Genomic DNA, 20202 nt, shown 5'->3' with positions numbered 1-20202 from the left:
GAGAGGATGTAGAGCCTTGATCCTACTGGCCCACCTGCCAGTGAGGAGCCCCCACTGAGAGGATGTAGAGCCTTGATCCTACTGGCCCACCTGCCAGTGAGGAGCCCCCACTGAGAGGATGTAGAGCCTTGATCCTACTGGCCCACCTGCCAGTGAGGAGCCCCCACTGAGAGGATGTAGAGCCTTGATCCTACTGGCCCACCTGCCAGTGAGGAGCCCCCACTGAGAGGATGTAGAGCCTTGATCCTACTGGCCCACCTGCCAGTGAGGAGCCCCCACTGAGAGGATGTAGAGCCTTGATCCTACTGGCCCACCTGCCAGTGAGGAGCCCCCACTGAGAGGATGTAGAGCCTTGATCCTACTGGCCCACCTGCCAGTGAGGAGCCCCCACTGAGAGGATGTAGAGCCTTGATCCTACTGGCCCACCTGCCAGTGAGGAGCCCCCACTGAGAGGATGTAGAGCCTTGATCCTACTGGCCCACCTGCCAGTGAGGAGCCCCCACTGAGAGGATGTAGAGCCTTGATCCTACTGGCCCACCTGCCAGTGAGGAGCCCCCACTGAGAGGATGTAGAGCCTTGATCCTACTGGCCCACCTGCCAGTAAGGAGCCCCCACTGAGAGGATGTAGAGCCTTGATCCTACTGGCCCACCTGCCAGTGAGGAGCCCCCACTGAGAGGATGTAGAGCCTTGATCCTACTGGCCCACCTGCCAGTGAGGAGCCCCCACTGAGAGGATGTAGAGCCTTGATCCTACTGGCCCACCTGCCAGTGAGGAGCCCCCACTGAGAGGATGTAGAGCCTTGATCCTACTCCTCCCGCCCAATGCTCCCCGCTGACAGGTGCTGCCCCAGCCCCGTAGCTGTAGGCCTACGTGGTGTGACAAATACCCCCCTCCCCTTATGGCTATATGTCTTTGTTAGATTTGAATTGAATTAGTTCATCTTCCATAGTCCATGTGATACATTCTTTTCTTTCAAGAAGAGCCGGGAGACTACAACCACCACAGTTGTGTATATTGTATTAACATTCTCTACCATACAGATTGGTCAAAAAATACCAAATAGATTCACTTTCACCTATAGGGATTGTTGCTTTAACGGTCAACTTTTAAAGGGTTTGACAGTGTAAAATGTTGGAATGCTACAATAATATTATAGAATCATCACTCTCTTTCTCTCTCTGTTCTCTCCCTACTGCAGCAGGAGCCGCCGCCACCACGCCTCTCGCTATCTCTTTCTCCCTCTTTGTTTCTCTCTCATTCTTGCACCCACACACACACACACACACACACACACACACACACACACACACACACAGACACACACACACACACACACACACAGCTCTCTGAACATGCGCTGTAACATGTCATGCAGTAGTGGCATCACTTGGCCTGGTTTCAACAGTGCAGCAGACACACGCACGCACGCACGCACGCACGCACGCACGCACGCACGCACGCATGCACGCACGCCACTCTAATGGACAAGGGGAAGCACTTGTCTCCGTCATCACTGAGAGTGAGACCAACAGGTCTTCAGACAGATGGGATAGAGCGTCGCAGTCCCGCCCCCTTTCATGACGACGCCAGGTCCAGGAAATAATTCCCAATGCATTTTTCCCATAGACATTTCAAAAAGTATTTATTTAAAGACCTTTTAAGCGTCGTACAAAGCCAACTCGAGTCGTGACAAATCATGACCATAAATACAATATTTTGGACCAAACAAATAATTACAAAGAAGAAAAACAAGAAAAAAAGTGTTATAAGCTGCCGTTTTCTTCTTCTTTCTAATTATTTGTTCGGCCCGAAAAATTGTGTTTGTTGTCATGATTTCTCACAACTGGCTTTGTACGACGCTTAAAAGGTCTTTAAATAAATACTTTTTGAAATGTCTATGAGGAAAATGAACGGGGTTTTATTTTCTGGGCCCTGGTAGGGGGCAGGACTGCGACGCTCTATAGGGAGGGAGGCAGTGGGAGTGGCATGTTGCTCACAGAGAAGAAAGGAATAAAAGTTTGCACACTGCAGCTGTTCTTATAGCGCCGAATCAGCTTTTTACTTTGCAATCAGGTTACACAGGGTTTCGGCCAATTCGGCCATACAACCTGGCCTTCATCAGGTGACGAAGACCAGGTTGTATGGCTGAAATGTTGTGTATCTGAGATTGCAAAAAAAAAAAAAAACATTACTTGGAGTGTGCAGACTTTACTCCTTACTCTTTTTATCTGGCATCAAAAAATGGTAAATGATGCATTTAGTGCCTTTGTCCAAAGCGCTTTACAGTGTGCATTACACCCATTCACACATACTGTAGCCTGGGATGGCCAGACCAATCATAGGGATCTCTCTTTTTGCCATGTGTTTTGAAAAGCGTCTGGACTACATTTGCTACTTCTCTACTATAGCGACCGGAAAGACGACCTTAGTAGACACTTTTTCATGATTGGCTGCCTCTAGGCTGCCTCTAAGCCAATTGGAGACTTACCCATAAAACCCATATTCCGAACGGCATAAAACCCATACTCTGAACGCTGCAAGGCAGAGGCTGCGGCACACAAACTGATTATAGATGTTCACCTGGCAGTTATGACCGAGTCATTCTTGTTTTCTTTTTTTTGTTTGTTTTTTTGTACTGGCAGATTCTTCTGGTTTCCAGACGAATTTATTTCACACACACATTCATACACCGATGGTGGAGGAAACCATGCAAGGCACCAACCTGCTCACCAGGAGCAATTTTAGGGGTTCAGTGTCTCGCTCAAGGACACTTTGACAGTGACACAGGGGGAGCCAGGGAGTCGCACATGCACTGATGGAGTGCTTAACTTAAGATCCCTAGCTGTGACCCCACATACCAGTGGTTCTCAAAGCCACAGGGGTCCTCGGGGGGGTTCCAGGGGGTCCCCAGCTGAACCAAATAGACCCTTACAGATCAGTAACTCTGAGAGTGTACACATGGAACCAATTTACGGGTCCATTTCACATGTGTATAGTATACACTCCTAAAGAGCAATTATGGGAGTCTGTGGCATAATGCATACTAAACCGAGGGTCCTTCAAATGAAAAGCTTTGAGAACTGCTGTGCTCTGACCTGACATGCCTTTGTGTAGGCTACAAACATGTCTGTCTAAGAGACCTTTGTGTAGGCTACAAACATGTCTGTCTAAGAGACCTTGATGTGAACTGGTGCAACAGTTAATCGTCATATAATAATAATAATAATAATAATAATAATATCTGGGATTTATATAGCGCTTTTCATAACACTCAAAGACGCTTTACATGTGTTGGGGCCAGGGGGGGAACAAGAAAGGGACAACTTTATTAGAAAAAAAAACTATTAAAAGAATAAAACCAATAAAACAGTGCATATAACCAGTTTTAAAAACACATCAGCTTGGAAATGCGATGGTGAACAGGTGGGTTTTTAGTGCAGATTTGAAGGTGGGAAGTGAGGGGGCATCTCTGATGTGTTTGGGGAGAGCGTTCCAGAGGGTAGGGGCGGCCACAGAGAAGGCCCTGTCGCCCCAGGTTTTCCGCTTGATCCTTTTAGGGATCTCAAGGAGGCCAGCGTCGCTGGACCTGAGGGAGCGGGATGGGGCGTGTGGCTTGAGGAGATCGGAGAGGTAGGGGGGAGCCAGGTTGTGCAGTGATTTGTAGGTGGTGAGGAGTAATTTGAAGTCGATGCGTTGTTTGACGGGGAGCCAGTGGAGATCATGAAGAACTGGTGTGATGTGGCTCCCGCTTCGAATGGGATCAGTGTATTGAAACGGGGAAAATCAGGTGCAATCAGGCCTTTCAATAGACTGAGTAGACGTCTACCCGTCTACTCAGGTGCTCAGTAGGTTGATTCCTTCCTATTGTGTAGGTTGATCTGTGCAGTTTAATGCATCGCATGCAGCTACTGGAGCTCAGTAGGGCCTAGTTCACACGTACCAAACACCAATCAAGCAATGTTTGGTCGTTTTTTTGGGCCACCACAATGCTTTTCCAATGGGAGTCACATGGTTTGATCAAACATTTGTGTTTGATCGCTGATTGCTGATTTCTCCCCCCTCATCAAACAAAAATGTTTGGTCAAACCATGTGACTCCCATTGAAAATGAATTGGAGCAGCAATCAAAAAGCAATCAGGCATCACACACGGACCAAACATTTGTTGTGTACGTGTGAATGAGGCCTAGGTGATCATTCCTTTCAATGCAGCCGTGGTGTCTACCGCGTCGAACATCGAACATGCACTGCTCCCGTGCTTGCGGTTATGTTTAGGTTAGGATTAGAGATAGGGATAGTAATTTCGGAACAAGGAACCTTCTGACTAACGACACGGCACCGCTCCAGTAGCTGCATGCGATGCATTAAACTGCACAGATCAACCTACACAATAGGAAGGAATCAACCTACTGAGCACCTGAGTAGACGGGTAGACGTCTACTCAGTCTATTGAAAGGCCTGATTGCACCTGATTTTCCCCGTTTCAATACACTGATCCCATTCGAAGCGGGTGGATGTGGTCTCTGGATCGGGTGGAGGTGAGTAGGCGGGCGGCTGAGTTTTGAACATATTGGAGTTTATTGAGGGTTTTTGTGGTGGTTCCGTAGAGGATGCTGTTGCAGTAGTCCAGTCGGGATGAGATGAAGGCGTGGATGAGGGTTTCAGCTGCTGAGGGTGTCAGGGAGGGGCGGAGACGGGCAATGTTTCTGAGGTGAAAGAAGGCGGTTTTTGTGATGTGGTTGATGTGGGGGAGGAATGAGAGAGTTGGGTCAAAGATGACACCTAAGTTGCGGATGCGTGGGGAGGGTTTGACAAGGGAGCCGTCGATGGTAAGTGAGAAGTCCTGAGTGGAGCGGGTGAGGGAGTCGGGGCCGATGATGATTATTTCTGATTTATTGCAGTTGAGTTTGAGGAAGTTTTGTTGCATCCAGGTTTTTATTTCTGTGAGGCAGGTGGTGAGGGTGGAGTGAGTGGCTGCGTAATGTAATGTCGTGCCTATCAATAATTGATAATGTCATTATAGTCATTATAGGCAAAAAGCTTAAAAACATAAAAAAAATGTAGGCCCAATTGTAAGTGAAAGATCTTCGAAATGTAAAAAACAAAAACAAACATTAAAAAAAAAATGGAAATAGCCAATCTACGACCTCACAATGTGTCGCTTTGCCTTTCGAGCCAGGTAGAAAGCATCACTGTTACTCTCATGTACCTGTCCCGTACACAAGACTATTAAGAGCCTGGAACCTTGACCCTTGAACCTGATCACCAATAACCGTGAATCTGCACTGTCCAATACAATTAAAACAAGCCAGACAACTAAATGTAGGCACACAGCAGCCCAGGTTACTGTTAATCCAATCACATCAATATAGGCAAATGGGTTAAGAAGGTATATAGGCGCGCGCGCACACACACACACACACACACACACACACACACACACACACACACACACACACACACACACACACACACACACACACACACACACACACACACACACACACACACACACACACACACACACACACACACACACACACACACACTTTTCTGGATCAGGGCCCAACAAAGTGTTGGCGGACTCATCATGAACCCACCCTGGTGTGCAGAGCACGTTCATTTTAATGAAGAGTTCTGGCTTGGATCAATGGTACTAACGTAGTATACTTACTGTATATACACCTTTGTTGTATCCATATATAATATGTTTTTTATATGAATGTAACACATTCATATAAAAATATATACAAATATGATCATGAAAATATTGACTATATCCCCACCGCCCACCAGCAGTAGCCTGCACGTAGCGATACAAATTTTCACTGCGTGGATATTAGTCTCGTCCCTCTCAGTATTAGATTTTTTTTGCAATGTCCTGTTCCATATTTGCATATTGGGCCCTGGTTGGTCATAGCCTGGTTCCACATGAATCTGGTTGGCCATCACCATTTCGATCTACAAGCTCAAAGCGCAGCACCAAGGAACTATTTTCAGATGGGGGTCCACACCCAAATACAGATAATTCTGGGGGTCCTTGACGTGAAAAAGGTTGAGCACAACTGAAAACTGCAATTCAGAAAACTGTTTTAGAAGCCTTTTTTTAAATCGGCCTCAGGTCTCTACCTGGGGCAACATGCATTGCAAAGGCAGATGAAGGCTGGCTACGCGAGGCTCCACAGCAGCAGGGCCCCGGCCCGCAGGTTGAGAAGCCCTGATGAAGGCTGGCTACGTGAGGCTCCACAGCAGCAGCCAGCAGGGCCCTGGCCCACAGGTTGAGAAGCCCTGATGAAGGCTGGCTACGTGAGGCTCCACAGCAGCAGGGCCCTGGCCCACAGGTTGAGAAGCCCTGATGAAGGCTGGCTACGTGAGGCTCCACAGCAGCAGGGCCCTGGCCCACAGGTTGAGAAGCCCTGATGAAGGCTGGCTACGTGAGGCTCCACAGCAGCAGGGCCCTGGCCCACAGGTTGAGAAGCCCTGATGAAGGCTGGCTACGTGAGGCTCCACAGCAGCAGGGCCCTGGCCCACAGGTTGAGAAGCCCTGATGAAGGCTGGCTACGTGAGGCTCCACAGCAGCAGGGCCCTGGCCCACAGGTTGAGAAGCCCTGTGATGTCTTAACTGTGTGACACTAATAGAGCCAGGGGGTGAGGTGACACCCTTGTCCTGCTGCTGCTGCCGCGTGTCAAACCCTTGATCTCCTTAAGCCTGGCTTTCTGTTGGACATGAAATATGGCCCTTCCTTCCAGGCCTGACCACAGATCTCGCAAACATGCCGTTGCTGCCTGTCAGGCAAAAAAATAACAATAATCCTATCTCCATATTCTAACTTTTTGTGTTTTTTTGCATAGATACTTGATCATACTACAGCATCAAAAGTAGATCATCAAAAGCAGATCTGCAAGCTTGAAACAAGGTGCGAAGTGACATGTTTTGAGCTTGTAGATCTGCTACAAAATCAAATCAACTTTTGAACGTATACAGTATGAGGTTTTCACCCGACAGAGACACTATTGTGTGTATGTATGTGTGCGTGCGTGCGTGCATGCGTGCGTGCGTGCGTGCGTGCGTGCGTGCGTGCGTGCGTGCTGAGAGAGAGCCAATAGAGTGCGTTTCAGAATTCAGATGGTAGAAGCATGCGCAGCAGTGTCCCAAATGCAGAGGTCTTGCAATGCCCACCAGGCTTCTGAAGCCTCAATCATTCTCCTCGGTTCTGGGAGCTTGGCTTAAGCCCCAATATGTATATCTATCTATCTATCTATCTATCTATCTATCTATCTATCTATCTATCTAAAATGCACCATGTCTCTGTACGTCTGTCTGTACGTGTGTGCGGCTGTAATCCACGTAACTCCAGAACCGTTCGCCCCACTGACAAATTCAACACACGCGTTCCACACCCCCACAGGGAGTGCAGTGCCCGGTGTCGAGTCAGTCGGACCCACGGTTGTCCAGAACCGCCACAAAAGGCCTCTGCCTGGGCTCTGGACAGGGCCCCTGCCCAGGCTCCATATATGGAGCTGGCCTGTTCTGACATCACAACACTCCATATTTGGGCATGCCTGACACAGAACTCCATAAGAATAAAGGGACACAGAGAGACAGATCCAGAAATCTCCATATATGGGCATAAAAGGGACACAGACATATGGGTGGAAGTGGAACGGGTACTCTGACATGGGTACAACGGGTATTGCATAGCCGGGTGGTGCACGGATCTCCAACTTCCATCGTTACCGACTCGGAGCTCTATACAGCCGGGCACCGGTCTAGTAATATAAAATGTTTTTTTTGTACGACAAATAGCGAACATAGCCCCATCTACAAGCTTGCAATGTGTCGAGAGCTTGCAGATCTGCTATTTTTTGAAAAAATAATAACATGGAAATAATTGGGAGACATTTTGGGGGGACATTTTTAACATTTTGAGAATGTCCCCATAACAGGGCCACCATGCAATGTTAAAGGTCACCCATATTTACCTGTGCTCACTCATTTTAAGTTACTCTGGATAAGTTTATCAGCTCTCTCTCTCTCTCTCTCTCTCGCTCTCTGAATACTTTTCAATAGACAGTAATGTAAACAGCGCAAGGTGAAGTCAGACAAGCCAGTTGTAGGAGTGGTTTACACCACTCAAAAAGGATAACAGAAAGAATAACACAAAAAAGTCCTGGGGACTTCTCTCACTCTTATTTCCGTTGCCCTTCTTTATTCTCTCTTTCTCATTCACTCTCTCATTCTTTCCTTGTCTGTCTGTCTGTCTGTCTGTCTGTCTGTCTGTCTGTCTGTCTGTCTGTCTGTCTGTCTGTCTGTCTGTCTGTCTGTCTGTCTGTCTGTCTGTCTGTCTGTCTGTCTGTCTGTCTGTCTGTCTGTCTCTCCCCTCACACTCACACCCGATGGCCCAGCCAGCCCGTGCAGTGTCAGCTTGGTCTCCCTGTAGACACCCCTAATAAGGCAACATGCATTGTGAGTGGCTGGCTGCCTGAGGGGTCCAGCCCCCCCCCCAAGCCTGTGTTAGTGTTTACCAGCAGGCCGGCTACACACGTGCATAAATCCTGGTTGATACTCCATTGCGCAGCAATGTGTCGCACGTTGTGAGCACATTGTAGACCGGCTGTTTTTTCCGCAGGCACAGACACCGATTTACGAGAGTATCATGTAACCACTATCAACCTATCTGCCGTACATGTTGTTTTGAGCGTGTCGTCTTGGGCTAGAGATTTCAAATATTTTCAGAAAACGTAATGACAGTTTCAGAACTTTTTCTCAGAAATATTGTTGCTGTCGGGTGGAAACTCTATTATGTCCAATACTGTTACTGTTTTTCAGGATTCAAATAAAAAAAATAGCCGATATACAAACTCAAAATGTGACACGTTTTGAGCTTGTAGATCGGCTATTTTTGCTACTTTTGTGTTACACTACTGCTGTATGACGAAGTAGGCCATTAAAATACAAACAAAAAAAGTTAAGGAATGGAGATAACTAAGTATTTACTTATTTTTTTTATCCCACAATTTTGCAACCCATTTTTCACTCAGTGTCAATTATCTAATGTGATCCTGGTGTCTACATACCCTCCGGGGAGAGCAACGGACTGACCTCATGCTTCCTTCAATGCATGAGCGTCCAAGCCGCTTCTTTGCACCTGACAGGGGGGAGTTTCCCCAGTTGGACTGCGCGTGGAAGGAACACGTTATTCCAACCAGTTCCTTTCCCCTCCATCAGGCGCCCGGCTGGCCAGGGGGAGGCAGTTAAAGCTGCTATAAGCAATAATATGTCAAAATTTGAATGACCTTTATTTTTTTGGTATTCAGACAGCCAGCAATGGGTAGAAGGCTCCCAAAAAGAAAGTAGTCTCTGTGACACATCTAGGGGGAAATGACTAACCAATCAGGAAGCAGACAGGCAAATCGACCAATGACAAAGCTTCTAGGAAAATCTTTGAATGCAGATTGTGGCCCCTAGATGTGTCACAGAGACAGGGGAGCGTTCTACCCATTGCTGGCTGTCTGAATACCTAAAAAATAAAAAGGTCATTCAAATTGTGACATATTATTGCTTATAGCAGCTTTAAGAGACCAGGATTACTGGGTTTCTTTTCTTCTTTTTTTGTGTTTTAGTATTTAGCATTTTTTAGTATTTATTTATTCAGCACAGTATAAAAAACAATACAATAAACATACAAATATAAAAAGGGTAAAGTGCTAGGCTGAGGCAAAAAGCCAGAGGGGCTTTACGAGGCCTCTACCTATGTAAGACACAATGAAACATTGCAAGAAATATATATAGAAATACATATATAAAAAACAAAAACAACAACAACATAATTAGGATAGTTTGGTTAAAGATGGTTCTGCCCAAAAGCAACAATTATAGGGCTTACTGTAAGAAGGTAAGTCTTCTTTTTTCCCTCCTCGATGGTCTTTCTCCCTCCACTTTGCTGTGCCACTTACTCCTTTGGGCGCTTCATTTGTATACCTTCTTATTTATCCTTCAATCCCCCTCTCTCTATATTTCTACCACCCTCCCCATTTTTCTCTCTCACATGCTGGGTCTGGCACACCCCTCGACAACAAACATGATATTTTGACCCCCTCACCCCACACACACACACACACGCACGCACGCACGCACGCACGCACACACACACACACACACACACACACACACACACACACACACACACACACACACACACACACACACACACACACACACACACACACACACACACACACACACACACACACACACACACACTTCCGTGTCTTGCCCCCCACCCCCATTTCATACAATTGTACAATTTGTCAAGAGGCCTCTAGACGTCATCGTCAACTGGTGTTTCCACGAATAAAAAAAGTCACATGCTTAAATACGGCGGGCTGTCTCAGGTCCTGCCGCTGCCTGAAGACAACTCAAGTAAACATGAGGGGGGGGGGGGGGGGGGGGGGGCACATTGTACAAGAGTCAAGTCAACCGCAAGCACGTGTGCTTGAGCTTGGAAATGATCACTTGTGTTACAGCATGTGTCACTGAAGGAAGCTACCACATGTTCAGCTCAAACACGGTCGGCGAGGTATTTTTCTCCCACAGGGTTGTTTTTTTCTTACAGCTTTTTCTGTCCCGCTTTCTTTTCTGTTCTGCCCACAGCCCCCCCCCCCCCCCCCCCCCCCCCGGGGGCCGTTCAAACATAATGTTGTGACACAAATCTAATTGTTAAGTGTTGAGAATGACAGAGAACAGCTATGCTTCAATGCGCTGTGCAATAAAGCTATTAGCACAGAGGAAATCTGAGCCGTCTGAACTGAGTGGTACTGTACTGTACTGTACTGTACTGTACTGTACTGTACTGTACTGTACTGTACTGTACTGTACTGTACTGTACTGTACTGTACTGTACTGTACTGTACAAGCCCTCCTCCCTCAGAATAGGGCGGGCCATTTGAAAGGTGTTAATGCACTATAAATGCCGGGTTCTGGACTTCACAGAAGCCACTAATTATTTTCTCTTTTGCCAGCATTTAATGACATTTGCAATTGGCCAGCTAACAAGAACACCGGGTTTCATTCGGTCTAGCAAAGGAATGAAGTTCATGCAACGTGTAAATTGTGTAATAATAATCACTCAAAGCTCACGTGTTTGAAAAGCTGCAGTTTGGAGGGATTTGTCCAGCTTTGGTATGAATTGACGACGTGCTAGGAAAGGATATGAATGCCTGCGTTGCGAAATGGATAAGTAAGGTAGTCTTCATGCGAGTTCAAAATAATAGTACTCATTGTGCAGAATGTCCCATTTCAAGTTTTCAAATGTCTAAAAACCTTACAAGTACAATATGTCGATCCGAGGTGAGTGTTGGAAATTGTAAATACTCGAGTAAAGTACAAATACCTCAAAGTTTTACTTAAGTAAATGTAGGCTACTACTTAGTTACTTCCACCACTGGAGTTCACTTGATTGCTCCTTCACAACTGCGTCCGGGCACAAAGCGAACCAACTCTATTACGTAATAAATGAAACAAATCTCATGCGGACAAACCGCGTGGAGAGGCTGACGAGAGGGGGCCATCAAAGCACGGTGGGGGGACTCTCCTCTCAACACATCAAAAGGTTGAACTAATGAAGATTAAGCTTTCGAGCTGAGAAGCTCGCTGGCGCATGCCATGCAGCCAGTAATGCTGTAGCTTGTCTTTTCCTATTGGAAACCAATAGCACATGATCCGTTGTTCCACTGCGTCCCCGTACCGTACGGCAGCTTTACACTACTTACTTACTGCCGTGTGTACGGTACGAGTGACACGGCATGAGGCACGGCCTTCCGCTGGAGCCTAAAGACTTGATTTAAGTACTTAGCCGATGTACAAGCTGACAACACGTTGCCTATACGGCGCGCTGTGAGCTTGCAGATCGGCTATTTTTGGTGGCCCGCGACACTGACTTTCAACTGTGTATGAATCAGATTTGAGCTGAACTAAGAGGATGGCATTAGCTCAGAGAGCCAATGCAAGTCATCAGCTCTCAGATAAGGATCAGAACGCCGACCACCAACGCTATAAACTGTGGCGGAGGAGGTGTCTGTGCTTTCTTCTTTGTGGGAACGGATCAAAGTGTCAGGCCAGCGGGGGTATCTGGGGCTAGTCTACCAGTACTGACAGAACCTCATACTGTAATGTGTACAATACAGCAGACTACACTTATCATTTCAAGGACGACCAGTTTGGTATGCATTTAGTCCACAGACCCTCATAACTCTGAGTGTGTACAAATGTAAAGTGGCATCTGCCACTTTACATGCTACGGTCAACTGAACAAAAACAAAAACTATATCGGACACACTGCAACATACAGTAGTCTGCCACATGACTCCTATTCACTATCACTGCCCTTATAATATGAAGTTAAATATAAAACAAGATATTAAAACAAATGTGGCGAGTGGTGGTCCAGCGGCACGGCTTGCAAAATTTGCCCCGGACGCACGCACGCATGCACGCACGCACGCTTAAAAATTAAATGACAAAAAATAAATTAAAAACAAACTACAAACTAAAGGGCGATCACTGAATCTTGTGGTTCCAATTCACCAATTGTATCACCAATTCCAATCGGTGACAATCATGCAACATTGAAGCATTATTCTCCAGCTGTAATTAATTTAAGTCACTCTGAATATTTGTGTCAGCCTAAACATAAAGTGTTAAGGATGCATTTGGAAACCAGGCAGTCTACAATATGTTAACTTGGGCTATTCTACACAGTAAGAACCCACAGTGTTCACCCATACAGGTCTCTCTTTCCACTTTTACAGTTAAATGAACAGTCCATATTTGACTATGTGAGGAGACGCTTGTTTACACCATCTCTAGCTTCCTTCCTGGCGCATCAGTATCCCACAAGCTGTAGTGTAGACCTTGCCTTGTACTGTTCTCCATTTATCCCTCTAGAGCAGTGGTTCTCAATCCTTTTCATGCCAAGGACCCCCGAGTCCATATGTATTTGGCCACGGACCCCCATGTAAAAAGGTTTTGGCAGAGACCCCCAGAAGAGAAGATTTATGTTAAAATATAAGTGGTGCACTATGAGCTTGTAGAACTGCTATTTTTGAATAGCCATGCAACAACATATCAATGTATAAAGTGGTTAAAATGATTGTGACGCTATATGAACTACTTTTGCTGGGGACCCCCTGGAACCCCTCCAAGGACCCCTGGTCCTAGCCTGGTTAATAAACCAGACCGAATCAGCCGTTCCCTGGTCCCACTTTGAGAACCACTGCTCTAGTGTGCCTTTATTAGGAGACTGGAAACCACACAGTGCAGCTCCACTTCCCTGTGTTTAGTTTAGACTGCACAAACACGCTAATATGTGTGTATACGTGTGCACGCACATAGACCCACGACACACTTGCAAAATACAAATACATAAAGCACACCAACCCACACACAAACACACAACACACACACACACGCGTGCGCGCCCAGACAAACAGATGGGGAGAAACAAACTAATATAAATCCATTTGAAAACACCCAAATGCACTGACAGCTAAAAGCCCCATGTGAGCCTCCTGCCCGGAACGTTTACTCTGGCGTCTCCCCCTCTGGGTTCCAGGTCTGCGTTCCTCTGCTCTGCCTTGCATCAACTCTCCCTGACACTCCAGGCACTGCTCTGCTCTTATATGGGTATCGATGAGCACAGAATCACACTTAGGAAGCTCTGCAAATCATCAGCCGAGAGAGGGAGGGGGGGGGGGGGGGGGGGGGGGGGAGAGAGAGAGAGAGAGAGAGAGAGAGAAAGAGAGAGGCATGCTGCCGCGGAGAAACTGTGAAAGGGGGTAGGAGGACAGAGGTTAATACCAGAGGCGGTGCGCTGAAGAGGTACTGTCCTGTCCTGCTCCAAATCAATCTACATCATCTTGGAACATCTTGGACTGATATTATGCTTTTTTTGAGTGGTGCAACCACTCCAACGAACAGCAATGTCCGTTTGTGTGTGACTATGTGTGTGACCAGTACCAATGAGTACCAAAAGTGGCGCTGTTGTGCCAGAAACGGAGAGAGAGAGATAGTGCTGCATGTTGCCTGCTAATGAGAGAGAGAGAGAGAGAGAGAGAGAGAGAGAGAGAGAGAGACAGAGACAGAGAGGGGGGGGGGGGGGGTTTGCACCACTCAGTTCACACGGGTGTGTGTCTGTGTGTGTGTGTGTGTGTGTGTGTGTGTGTGTGTGTGTGTGTGTGTGTGTGTGTGTGTGTGTGTGTGTGTGTGTGTAGGCAGTGGAAGTGGTTCGTTCTCAAGTGGGGTCTGGGGACCCGCAGGTTTCCTTGAAGTTGAGGGCGGGTTCCAAATTGACCCTTAGCTTAACTCTGAAGGGTGCACAAATGTGGGGGCCTTGAAATTACTGTAAAAGAAGTTTGAGAACCACCAAGTCTCAACTCAACTTTATTTATTTATAGTCTGATGCGTTACTCAGTTGTGTGCAAATCTGTTCATACAGACAGACAGACAGTTGGGGCAAAAACACACTACCTTAGTGGATGTGATTACACTCTCCTGATATACAGCTGAGGGGTTTCAATGCAATATGGAGTTCATCCTGTACTGTTGTCTCTTGCCAATGACAAACTCTAATTACTCTCATGAACACAACAACGCATTAGACCGACCGAAAACCGACCTATTAAGAACTCGATGCAGTGACCACAATAATCCATCCACTTGTCCTGAGGGAGGTTGGCTGCTACAGTATATCCTTCAGTCTGCCTGCTGTGTGCAGCAGCCCGCTGAGAGCCTGTCTGTCCCCACAACAAGCCGCCCGCTGGCTGGAACAGTGGGCAGCCGAGGACAATCAGAGATGTGCCGAGTGCCGGGTACAAAGCCTCGGGGGTTAATTGACGGGATGAGATCACACTCAACAGCTGTGCGTGTGGCGAGAAGTCAGTGCGGAAGCGGAAGGGTCAGTGAGGGTCACTGGGCTGTCACCATTATGATTATTTTTTTACTCAACGATTAATTATCGGTAAAATAATTCATAATTAAAGATTTCATTGTGTTTCTGTCATTGAACATTGGACATCATGAAAAAAAGATACATTTCTGTTTGGCTTTTAGGCTTCGTAAACTAAAGGTGCACAGGGCAGATATGACAAATAACATACATAATTTGATAACTTTGTACAATTGTACTCATAAATAGCCGATCTACAAGCTCAAAACATGAATGTGTTTGAATGTTTTGAGCTTGTAGATCGGCTATTTATAAGTACAATTTCCACTATTTTTTTAAAATGTTTGAAAAGATATACATATTTCCAACATGGAAACGATTATGACGATCATAAAAAAACTGTGATTATCTCAAATAGTTGCGAACTTGCGATTAGACGATTATGTAAGAAATGTGACAGGTCTCTGCAGCGAGGGAACAGAATGCCGTGTCCCTTGCAGACAGTGATGCAACGCATCGCATTGGATGGATGGAGGGTTCATTTGGGTGTCTCAGGCGGTGGACTGGGCAAAGGTCGGTATGTGCTGCTCAACCCCCCCACCCAGCCACCCTGGAAGGAGCTGCTGCTCTAAATGGAAAGAGTAAAATGAGAGGAAGGAGATGATAACTAAACACCAGTCAAATTAACAAGTCTACACACACGACTGTTAATTTAGCTCTGGGAATGTAGAAATATAAGTAGGGATGCACCGCGACGCTCTTTTCGCTCGTACAGTTCAGCATACGCGCATGTGTGTGTGTGCGTGTGTGTGTGTGTGCGTGTGTGTGTGTGTGTGTGTGCTTACAAGTTACAAGATGTCACTTCGTACCGTGTTGTAAGCTTGTAGATCAACTATTTCCGCTATTTTGTCCATTCTCTGGAAAGTTTTTTTATTAAATTTGTCAGTGATTTCTTTGTATATTTCAATGATGTGTCATATCTGCCCTGTGCAATTTGTGATTACGAAACCTAAAAGGCAAACAAAAATACAAATTGTAACGTTCCAAAGTTCAATGCAAAAAAAACAAAACAATTAAATCGTTAATCAGAATTATTTGTGTGACAATTAATCTCCAATTTAAATTTGTAATCGTGACAGCCCTAATTATGCTTACAAACAATAAATTAGACTTTACCGTGTACATGTACCTGTATACCGTCAAGTGGGGCCATTAGCGGATGGTCTACTCCAGCGTGACTCAAAGGTAGGGTTTCAATGTCTTGCTCAAGGGCACCTTGAAAGGTTTCAGCACTTTCAACCTGGAGTCCCTATTTTGGGCACCAGGCTTCTAAATGTGCACAAACAAATAACCACTCTACAAGTTCACACCGCGTCACACAGCCATATATATACTCTTTATACTGTACACTTCATATGCACAGTCAGAACTACACCAGTGGTTCCCAAACTTTTTCATGTCAAGGACCCCCAAATTGACACTAATTAGCCTGCATACCCCCATTTGAATAGATATGCCAGGGACCCTCCATAAGAGAAGATTTTTACAGCTCTAGCAGTGATTCTCAACCCGTTTAATTTCAAGGACCCCCAGTTTGACATGCACATTAGTCCACGGACCCCCATTTAATGGCATTTCTATCTCTGGGACCCCCAATTTATATTGTAAAATTAATGTTCATTTAACTCTGTGTACAAATGGAACCAAATGGACCCTCAGAGTTATACAGACCCGTAATGGTCCATTTGGTTCCAAACTATAATTTAGCTGGGGACCCCCTGGAACTCCCTCAAGGACCCCTGGGGGTCCCCAGACCTTGTCAACTTGTGGCTCCGGACCCCAAGATGATTTGGGGAAGGAGGGGGTCCCCAGATGACAGTAAAGTGACAATTTAAGGACTTTTAAGACATTTTTAATACCAAAAAAAAGAAAGAATACCATTACTGCATCAAAAGTAATCAACAAGCTATATAAACTGATCAAACATTGGCCAAATTGTCAAATAATAAATAAGAAAGAGGCAAAATTTGTTAAAATAGTCGATCTGCAAGCTCACAACAACTTGCAACGTGATGCGTTGTGAGCTTGTAGATCTGCTATTTTCACAATAATTATCTGTGGAACCGAGTCAAACTAAATTGAATGCCCCAATTCCAATGTGAATGAAAGCCAAGTCAAACTCTATGCGATTACGTACACTATTGTGCATTAGAGCGCCAGTTATCGTTGTTTGCACGCAGTAGTATATTTATATTTACTGTGTTGCACTTGGCAAATTAAATGTTTGTGCTTGTGTGACGTGTCTGGTTATATTTTAGACGGCCGGGGGAGAGTCCCGCAGCACAGGGTCAAGCGTAGGGCCAGTAAACCTGTCTGCTTCTGACGGAGATAACAGGTGCAGGCCACTAAACAGCAGAAGCAAGAGGCCATGCCCCCCACACACACACACACACACACACACACACACACACACACACACACACACACGTCACGTACACAACAGTATAAAAACAAAACTTCGGAGAAATAACACCGGGCTACTGACAGAACCAGCACCTTAGCCAAAAACATACCAGATATCTCTCATGCGGCCATACCAAGCCCACAGCCTTCTGGCATTGAGAAAACCAATCCCCATGTGGTCACATGCAGCGGTGGAAATATTACTTGCAATTTTTACTTAAGTAAAAGTATCAATACTGCAATATAGAAATAACAAAACAAATAAAAGTCCGCAATTCAAAATGTACTTGAGTAAAAGTACAAAACAAGTATTGGCATAAAAATGTGCTTCAAGTACCAACGGTAAAAGTACTCATTATGCAGATGGTCCCATTTAAAGTTTTCAAAATGTATACAAATATTTTGATAATAGCAGATCTACAAGCTCACAACCTGTCGCGTTGTGAGCTTGTAGATCGGCTATTTTCAAATAGGCAAAATATATAGAGACCTACTTATAGAGAGCTTAAGTAGTTAATGTATGTAATAAAAATCTAAATCTAAAAAAATAACCAGTAACTATAAAGTTTTCAAATAATTGTAGAATAAAAGTAATAGTGTCCTCCGGGATGTAGTGGAGTATAAGTAAAAGTATTGAAATTCGGAAATACTCCGCTAAAGTATGAAATACCTCAACATGTTACTGTTACTTTACAGCACTGGTGGTCACATGAGACAGATCCAGCATGTCAAACAGAGGGAGGGAGGTGTGACTAGTTTGGCTCACCAGTTTCATCGCCCGTCCAGCACGCCATCATGTTGCAAAAAGCAACATCAAATGAAACACCAGCTTAGGACGGCGAGTTGACCCTATCCCAGTGGTATTCAACCATTTTGATACCCACTATTTATTCAGCATTTGAGCCACGGACCACCATTTGATGACATTTAGCCATTTACTCAGACCCAAAACTAAAGAGTTAAAGATCTATAAGGGTCCATTTGGTTACCAACTCTCCATCATTTAGCTGGGGACCACCTGGAACCCTCTCAAGGACCGGTCCATCATTTAGCTGGGGACCGCCTGGAACCCCCTCAAGGACCGGTCCATCATTTAGCTGGGGACCACCTGGAACCCCCTCAAGGACCGGCTGGGACCCCCTCAAGGACCACCTGGAACCCCCTCAAGGACCACCTGGAAACCCCTCAAGGACCACCTGGAACCCCCTCAAGGACCGGCTGGGACCACTGGTTGAAAACCACTGCCTTTTGTCTTGTGTCCAGCGAGTATAATCAGTAACTAATTTGTCAGCTGTGAAAATGCCTTTGCAGCACTGAGATCAAGACGAATAATTGTACATTTCTTGCACTTGGGTCATTACAAATCTTTGGATTACGATTACCACTATCCAAATACAGTATAGACTACATAAGGCAAGCGTACTAGCCTTTCAATCTGTTACCAGTAAAACTAATGTAGAACGGAGCCTCTAAACGATGATTTGTTACCTGCCAAAGTGGTTGGCAGAGCAGACAGCTTATAATACCACCCTTAACGACATGTGGAGCTCCATCCGGGCGCTGTAGCAACAGAGGTATTTAAATCGGCCTTCAGTAAAGGATGCACAAATCTTTCACCTTTCCATAAATTACATAGAAACATAGCCTCATTTATACATTACAAAATGTTTGTTCCAGTCCTAAGAGTGTATAACTGACTACACAGTATATGAGAAATACATTAAATTGCCTCCACATTGTCAGCACTGTGACAATTTTCTTACGTTCTTATGAAGGAGAACTTGCCAGTTGCCAATATCATATACCCTGTTGCTCATGATAAAAACATCTACTATGTTCAGTGAAACCAAACCTGACAACAGAAGGAAAAACGAGACCGATACTTACTTTGTCTAATTCCAATTCAAGCACGGACACTCAACAGGTGAGGCAGCAACAGGATTCATAAGTGAATTCCATTTATCCAGACAGCAAGGGAAAGTTCCAGTTTTTTGTTTAGTTATTTGTCCTTATTTGTGTGTTTTTCTTTTCTCTCACTCTCTCTCTCTCTGTCCAGGAAGACAGCGTGTGCCGAGGGTTGCTGGAGATGCAGGTGTGAGAAGGTCAACCTGTAACCGCGGCTCCAGAACCATCCGCTGCCAACAACCTGATCCAACTTCAGCTGCTGATGAATATAGCCTGTGGTGCTTTCCCACAAGGTCTGCGCTGTGTGCAGCACCGAGGGCCAAATAAATCAGTCCAGAGTCCAGACACAGGAACGCACAGGAAAAGAAAGGAGGGTAGAGAAAGAATGGCAAGGAGAGAGAGAGAGAGGGAAGGGACTGAGGGAGGATGAGAGAGAGAGAGAGAGAGAGAGAGAGAGAGAGAGAGAGCGGAGGGGGAGGGCAGAGGGGGAGGGCAGAGGGAGGTGGAGGACAAAACACCCCAACAGGAGGAGCAGCGGCTGGTAACACTTCAGGTGCTTGTTGGAACTATTTGTGGGATGGGGTCTAAAGGAGTCCTCTCCTCTGTGTAGCTCTGCCCCCGCAGGGGTACATTCCAAAACGTCCATCCCATAGCCAGCCAACAACGCTGGCATGACAGCAGAGAGGGAGAGAGAGAGAGGCAGGGAGACAGAGAGAGAGAGACTCCACGGGGTTGAGGTGGGAGCACAGGCCAAAACCGGCATGGTAACCTCATCCAGTAGCAACCATGTATGGGCTGAAGCGAGGAGCCTGGGTAGAGTAGAGGGGGAATCTGCCATAAATAGCCAGGAGGGGGAGAGAGAGAGACGGCCCGGGCCGGGCTCCATGCAG

At 46.0% G+C, this 20202-nt stretch overlaps 2 protein-coding genes across 2 annotated transcripts in view; both read right to left on the bottom strand.

Moving 5' to 3' along the window:
• The window catches only part of LOC306943030 (supervillin-like), a 90837-nt gene extending 71154 nt beyond the window's left edge, over window positions 1-19683 (bottom strand). The window contains exon 1 of the mRNA XM_079529235.1: window positions 19295-19683. The gene's annotated coding sequence lies outside the window, so the exon portion shown is untranslated. The remainder of the gene's footprint in view (window positions 1-19294) is intronic.
• Window positions 1-20202, bottom strand: part of jcadb (junctional cadherin 5 associated b) — a gene marked incomplete at its 3' end in the record, with an annotated part of 52938 nt that overhangs the window by 6390 nt on the left and 26346 nt on the right. The gene's annotated exons all lie outside the window — the stretch shown is intronic.

Source organism: Electrona antarctica (assembly GCF_951216825.1).
Source record: "Electrona antarctica genome assembly, chromosome: 19".
Taxonomy (NCBI): Eukaryota; Metazoa; Chordata; class Actinopteri; order Myctophiformes; family Myctophidae; genus Electrona; species Electrona antarctica.
This window is presented reverse-complemented; position numbering and strand designations above follow the sequence as displayed.